Consider the following 7,674-nt stretch of genomic DNA (forward strand, 5'->3'; position numbering starts at 1 on the left):
GGGAACGAGTTTGGAACATTACCAAGCATAGAGTGGATATCCCACAGTTATGAGCTATTGAACTCTACCTCCTGTCTCATCTCCCTGCATGAATCCCTGTCGTATTTGCCTGCTTCGCGGTCTAGTTGGGCCGGCGCATATGGTTCCGCAATTTGTGCCCTGGACAAGGCCAGGGAGCGCCATTCACGTAGACGATTTTGTGAATGGTGCCCCCCTCCACACCCTTGCATTGTGCAAAACAGTAGCCTATCAACCAAAATAGCACTCCAGCTTCTGAGGTCTTCGATCTCCTTGTTTCTGATGATTCTTTGCCTTCCAATTGGCCATCCGTTCCCTCAGTGACACCCCTGATATTGTCATGGCCTCCCAAATCTCCAATGCTAGCCCCTACGCTGAAGTTCCCATGATTCCAACTGCTCGATGACCCCCTTCTCCCATCCCCCATCACAACAGTTCTTTATTCTCCCGAGATCTTCAGCCCATGGAACCCATTACTACCAGCCTCTCCTGTTTTCAGTCCATCTTGTTCAATCCCGGCTCTAGGGCCCACATTGTAAGTCCTTTTTTATTTATTTTTTGAGTTAGAGTCTCACTCTGTCACCTAGACTGGAGTGCAGTGGCCGCTCCCGGTAACGGCAGCCTCGACCTGCTGGGCTCTGGCGATCCTTCTGCCTCAGCCTTCCAAGTAGCTGGAACTACGGGCGCGCGCTACCACGCCCGGCTGACTTTTTGATTTATTGTAAAGATGAGGTCTCACCAAGTTGCCCAGGCAGGTCTCAAATCCGCGGGCTCAGGCAATCCACTCATCTCGGCCTCCCAAAGTGCTGGGATTACAGGCTGAGCCACCGAGTCCGGCCTGTAAGTCCTTTTTTAAAGGTCCTCTGCTTTTTGTGTGTGTGCGCGAGTAGGAGTCTCATTCTGTCTCCCTGGTTGGAGTGCCGTGGAACGCTCACGGCCACCGCAGCCTCGACCTGCTGGGTTCTAGCGATCCTTCCACCTCCGCCTTCCAAGCAGCTGGAATCACAGGTGCATGCCACCACTCCTGGCTAATTTTTTGATTTATTGTAGAGACGAGGTCTCACCAAGTTTCCCAGGCTGGTCTTGAACTCCTGGGCTCAGGCAACGTTCTCGCCTCCACCTCCCAAAGTTCTGGAATTACAGGGGTTAGCCACCACGCCCAGCTGCATCACAATTTCTAATGAAGCCTTTCAAGTATGTGTGTAATTCTTGTAAATGCAATAAATTTAATTAAAAATATTTTCCGTTGTGAATTCTTTTAAATGTGCCAATACAAATTTAAGGCTTTACTCAAACCACAATTCTAGGCTGGGCGTGGTGGCTCACGCCTGTAATTTCAGCACTTTGGGAGGTGGAAGCGAGAGGATTGCCTGAGCCCAGGGTTTGGAGACCAGCCTGGGCAACATGACCATACCTCATCTCCACAGTAAAAAAAAAAAAAAAAAAATTAGCCAGGCATGGTTGCCATGCCTGTAGTTCTAAATACTTGGAAGGTTGAGGTGGAAGGATTGCCTAAGCCCAGCAGGTCAATGGTGGTGAGTGTGCTGCTGTCTTCCAGCCTGGGTGACAGTGACTCAAAAATACAAAATAAAAATCACAAGTCTAAATCACATTTGTAATTAGTACCACAAGAATGCTAGAATTTTTGAAATTACCTTAAACATTTTAAGAATTTAAAGTGTAACATTTACATAGATTCCTTAATGCAAAATTATTAACACTGGAAGTTTGAAAACATTTGTAGTCTTTATTCTAAATCATTAAGGTTAAAAGATGTTAGTGCCCACTGAAGAATTAAGTCATACCAATTTAAGGGTAACCTGCTCAAGCAATCTGGGGTATTTATTCCCTTCTGTTTATTGAGCTGGTCATTGAGCCAGGTGCATCTTGTATTTATTTGTGATGGGACAGTGCCCTGTCTTCCCCACCACCACACTTCTGGGACTAAACAGTTGTGTGGTCATTGTGAGCTTGGGCCCCTCTCAATCTCTGTAAACAAGGTGGTGGCTGGCTTTCAAAGAAAAGGAAGAGACAGATGATCAAATTACCCTCAAGTGCTCAGCAGGGTGAAGAATGAGGTGACCCATGGAGATAGTCAGTCCTTGTTCTGGACTGGCAACCCAACTTCTGGGCAGCATATGGCCTGACTGCATTTCATCACCATGGAGCTCTAATGACAGCATGACCAGAAATACCAGTCATTTGGCCTCAGGATTCCCCCATGGCCACTCTTTTTGAAAAGAGCTCTAGGTGTCAGGCAAGAATTCTTTAAAAACCTTCTCAGACCAATAGGAAACAGCCTGTGTCAGCTGTGATATGAGCTGTGATGGTGTTTCATGTCTGGACTTGGAGCCTACAGGTGAGCCACAGCCTGCCAGGCTGGCCTCCACTGGGTCCAGGACACCAAGCAGCAGACATCTGGGAAAACCTCAAATCACAAGCACGGATATTAATTTTAGTGACTGACCTAGGATTTATGATACACATCTTTAATCAACCCGAATTTACTTTCAGATATGATCCTGCTTCACGTGTAGAACTTAACAAGATTTCCATTTCCTCCCTCCTGTTCTTCTTCTTGTCGACATACACTTTTTTTTTGAGTTGGAGTCTCACGTTGTCACTCATACTGGAGTGCAATAGCGCAAACACAGCCCACAGCAGCCTCAACTACCTGGGTTCAGGAAATCCTCCCTCCTCAACCTCCTGAGAAGCTGGGAATACAGGCAGGCACCACCACACCCTGATAATTTTTAAAATTTCTTGTAGCGACATGGGCTTGCTATGTTACCTAAGCTGGTCTCAAACTCCTGGCCTCAAGCAATCCTCCTGCCTTGGCCTCCCAAAGTGCTGGGATTACAGGGGTGAGCCACCACACAGACCACATTTTACATTTTTTTTTTTTTGAGTTGGAGTCTCACTCCGTCACCCAGGCTGGAGTGCAGGGGCATGCACACCCACCGCAGCCTCGGCCTGCTGGGCTCCGGCGATCTTTCCGCCTCAGCCTTCCAAGTAGCTGGAACTACAGGCAGGCACCACCACACCCAGCTAATTTTTTGTGTTTTTTGATTTATTGTAGAGATGAGGTCTTGCTGCCCAGGCGGGTCTCGAATCTGCGGGTTCAGGCAATCTACTCACACATTTTACATTTTAAAATCCCTTCCTGGCAGCCAGGCTCGGTGACTCAGCCTGTAATCCCAGTACTTTGGGAGGCCGAGGCGAGTGGATTGCCTGAGCTTGCGAGTTCGAGACCAGTCCAGGTAACTTGGTGAGTCCTAATCTCTATAATGAATTGAAAATTAGCTGGGCATGGTAGCACGTGCCTGTAGTTCCCGCTACTTGAAAGGCTGAGGCAGGAGGATCGCCAGAGCCCAGCAGATCAACACTGGGGTGGCTGTGAGTGTGCCACTGCACTCCAGCCTGGGCGACAAAGTGAGACCCCAACTCAAAATAAATAAATGAATACTTTTTAAAAAATCCTTCTTTCTCTCCCTTCCCTCCTCCTACCCCCGGGCCACTTGCAAACAACCACAATTTACATTGTCACTATAGGCTGGTTTGCGTTTTCTAGAATTTTACATGCACAGAATCATATAGTATGTAGCAATTTTTCATCTCGCTTCCTCCACTTGGCATAATAATTATTATTCTTTTGAGTTGAGGTCTTACTCTGTCACCCATGCTGGATTGCCATGGCACAGCTCACTGCTCACTGCAGCCTTGGCCTCCTGGAGATGATCCTTCCACCTCAGCCTCTCAAAGTGCTGGGATTACTGGTGTGAGCCACACCTGGCCTAGTTCATTCCTTTTTATAGATGAGAAGAATTTCATCTTATGAATATACTAGAAATCATTTACCAGTATTTAAAATTTTTTCATGTGCTATAAATACTCAACTCATTGCTAATATCCTCCACCTCTTTCCCACCCTGGTTGCCTTAGACCAGAGTTAGCAAAGGATGGCCTGCCTACCTATAAGCCAAATATCCCTACTGCCAGATTTGCACGGCTCATGAACTAAGAATGGCTTTTACATTGGTAAGTAGTTTTAAAAAAAAAACCCAAGCCAGGCTCGGTGGCTCAGCCTGTAATCTCACGCTTTGGGAGGCTGAGGTGAGTGGACTGCCTGAGCCCACGGGTTCGAGATCCGCCTGGGCAACTTGGCGAGACCTCATCTCTACAATAAATCAAAAAATTAGCCAGGCATGTTAGCACGCACCTGTAGTTAGTTCCAGCTACTTGGAAGGCTGAGGTGGAAGGATCGCCGGAGCCTAGCAGGTCAAGGTTGCAGTGGCTGGGAGCCGCCACTGCGCTCCAGTCTGGGTGACAGAGTGAGACTCCAACTCAAAAAATAAAAAATAAATAAATAAAAATCCAAAGTAGGATGAGAGTGATGGCTCATGCCTATAATCCCAGCACTTTGAGAGGCCAAGGCAGGATCACTTGGGGCTAGGACTTCTACTTTATTTATTTATTTGAGTTGGGGTCTCACTCTGTTACTCAGACTGGAGTGCAGTGGCATGATCATGGCTCATGGCAGGTAGTCTTGACCTCCTGGACTCAGGTGATCCTTCCACCTCAGTATTCCAAGCAGCTGGGACTACAGATGCATGCCACCACACCGAGCTAATTTTTAAATTTTTTTTTGTGGAGACAAGTTTCACTATGTTGCCCAGGTTGATCTCAAACTCTTAGGCTCAGGCAATCTGTTTGCCTTGGCCTCCCAAAGTGCTGGGATTACAGGTGTGAGCCACCACACCTAGCTAGGACCAGGCCTTTTAGACCAGCCTGGGCAACAAAGTGAAACCTCATCTCTACAAAAATTTTTTTTTTTTAATTAGCTGGTTGTGGTAGTGCTCTCATGTAAGCCCCAGCAACTCAGGAGGCTGAGGCTAGTAGTCAGGTCCAGGAGTTCAAGGCTGCAGTTAGCAATGATGGAGCAACTGCATTCCAGCTTGGGCAACACAGCAAGATCTTGCTTCAAAAACAACAAAAACAAAATTTTGGCTGGGCACAATGGCTCATGCCTGTAATCCCAGCACTTTAGGAGACCAAAGAAAGAGGATTGCTTGAGTCCAGGAGTTTCAGAACAGCCTAGGCAGCATAGCAAGACTTCATCTCTACAAAAAATAAAATAATTAGCCAGTTGTGGTGGCATGTTCCTGTAGTCCCAGGTACTCAGAAAGATGAGGTAGAAGCATCATTTGAGCCCAGGATTTTGAGACTGTAGTGAGTTGTGATCGTGCCAATGCACTCCAGCCTGGACAACAGAGTAAGACCTCGACACACACACACATGGAAATAATGGCTGGGAATAGTTCAGCACTGAGAACAAACACCAGCTGGGCTTGGTAGCTCAGCCTGTAATCCCAGCACTTTGGGAGGCTGAGGTGAGTGGATTACCTGAGCCTGTAGGTTCGAGATCAGCCCAGGCAACTTAGCAAGACCTCGTCTCTACAATAAATACAAAATTAGCCAGGTGTGGTGGCACATGCCTGTGGTTCCAGCTACTTAGAAGGCTGAGGCATTGGTGGCTCAGCCTGCAATTTCAGCACTTTGGGAGGCTGAGGCATGGGTTCAAGACCAGCCCAGACAATTTGGCAAGCCCTCGTCTCTAATAAACAAAAAATTAAGCCGGGCTCGGTGGCTCAGCCTGTAATCCCGCGCCTTTGGGAGGCTGAGGTGAGTGGATTGCCTGAGCCCGCGGGTTCGAGACCTGCCTGAGCAACTTGTGTCTCATCTCCACAATAAATCAAAAAATCAGCTGGGTGTGGTAGCGCATGCCTGTAACTCCAGCTATTTGGAAGGCTGAGGCAGAAGGATCACCGGAGCCCAGCAGGCGAGGCTGCGGTGGACGGGAGCGGCCACTGCACTCAAGTCTGGGCGACAGAGTGAGACTCCAATTCAAAAAAAAAAAAAAAATTAGCTGGGCATGGTAGCACGCGCCTGTAGTTCCAGCTACTTGGAAGGCTGAGACGGAAAGATCACTGGAGCCTAGTAGGTCAACACTCCAGTCTGGTGACAGAGTGAGACTCCAACTCAAAAAAGAAAAAAAAAAAAAAGAACAAACACCAAACAACAAATCCAAGAAGCTTAGAAAACACCAAGCAGAATAAATTTACATATGTACATACAGAGACATATCATATTCAAAATGCAAAAACAAGACAAAAATCTTAGAGACAGCCAAAAGAAACAACATCGCACACAGAGGAAGTTAAGAATTAGAGTCAGAAACCATGCAAGCTACAAGATAATGGGGTGACTTCAGAACAGGAAGTTCTGGCCATAGATTCTCTCAGGTGCCTTTATTTCTTCAAATGCTTCTTTTGCCCTGTTCTCTCTTCTCCTTCTGGAAATCTGACTACACATATGTTAGCATGTTTGATATTGTCCTACAGCTCTTGGATGGTGTTTTCCTCCTTCACCCTTTTTCCCTTGAAAAATTATTTCTATTGACCTGTCTTGAAGTTCACTCATTCTTTCCATGGCTGTGTCAAGTCCTCTGATGAGCCCAGTGAAGGCACTCCTCGTCTCTGCTAGTGTTTCTCATTTTAAGTAACTCCACTGAAATATTTTAGTTTCCTTCTCTCTGCCGATTACACGTTTGCTCTTGCATGTCGCCTACTTTCTGTTAAACTCTTTACCATACTAATATAAAATTCTGTACCAGTTCGGACATCTATGCTACATCTGAGTTTGGTTCTGAAGATTGTTTTGTCTCTTGGGAACGTGTCAATTCTCTCTTCTCCGTAAGTGTTGGTGAAAGCTGGGCATCTTGTGTAGGACAGTGGAGGCCAAGGGAAGGGGTTTTTAGGGGTGGAAATGGGCACACCTTTCCTTGTGCTAGGCCTTCGGTGTAGTAGTTAATCTAGTTGAGAGTTGGGATAGGCTTGATTTATTGTTGCTATGGCTATCCACAAAGCACAACTTCAGATTCCTCTAACGACACCTTAGACTCGCGGTGCTGGCTGATTGGCCAGAGGGGTTTTCTTCCCTGTGTGCTCCTCTCAGCTTCAGGCTTTCTCTTCGTGCTGTGCCCCACACAGGGTCCTCTTTCCCTCTCTTTCTCCCAGCAGTATCCGTTTTTACTCAAGATAACAATCCTACCATTGGTAGGTGGGGGACGACATTCTCTGTTGTTCTGACCTTGTCCTTTCAGCCCTTTGGGTCCTTGGGTCTTCCAGGTATGGCCTCTGTGGTGCTCCTGTTCTTATCCCGGCTCAACTCCTGGGCCCAGTGTGTGTTCCCCTGTTCAGCTGTAGTTTTGCTTTGTTCCCCCAGATGCAAGGGGGTTTTACCACTGCCCTAAGGGTGATAGTGTTTGGTGTTCTTTCTGACACAGGCTGAGCCTTTCTTCAGTAGAGGACATAGGAGAGAAGGGTCTGGGTGTACTGCGGTCCCTACACAGTAGCTGCCATTCTCGTCTTCAAATCTACCACGAGACACTGGATTAAACCTTTCACTCTCCTCTTGTGTGCTCCCAGGGAAGTTCAGGGCAAAAAGCTCTGAAGTGGGTGGAGACTCCAGCAGCTTCTGTGACCCACTCTCACAGCATCTGCTTGTGTTTATACCAGTTGCCAGTGCTCATGTCTTCTGTTTTGTGCCCATCTCTCCTTAGATTTGGATACAGTTGAACTGCCCTTTGACCTCAGC

This window comes from Carlito syrichta, unplaced genomic scaffold (genome assembly GCF_000164805.1).
Source record: "Carlito syrichta isolate Samal-C Ts95f unplaced genomic scaffold, Tarsius_syrichta-2.0.1 Scaffold305245, whole genome shotgun sequence".
NCBI classification, from domain to species: Eukaryota; Metazoa; Chordata; class Mammalia; order Primates; family Tarsiidae; genus Carlito; species Carlito syrichta.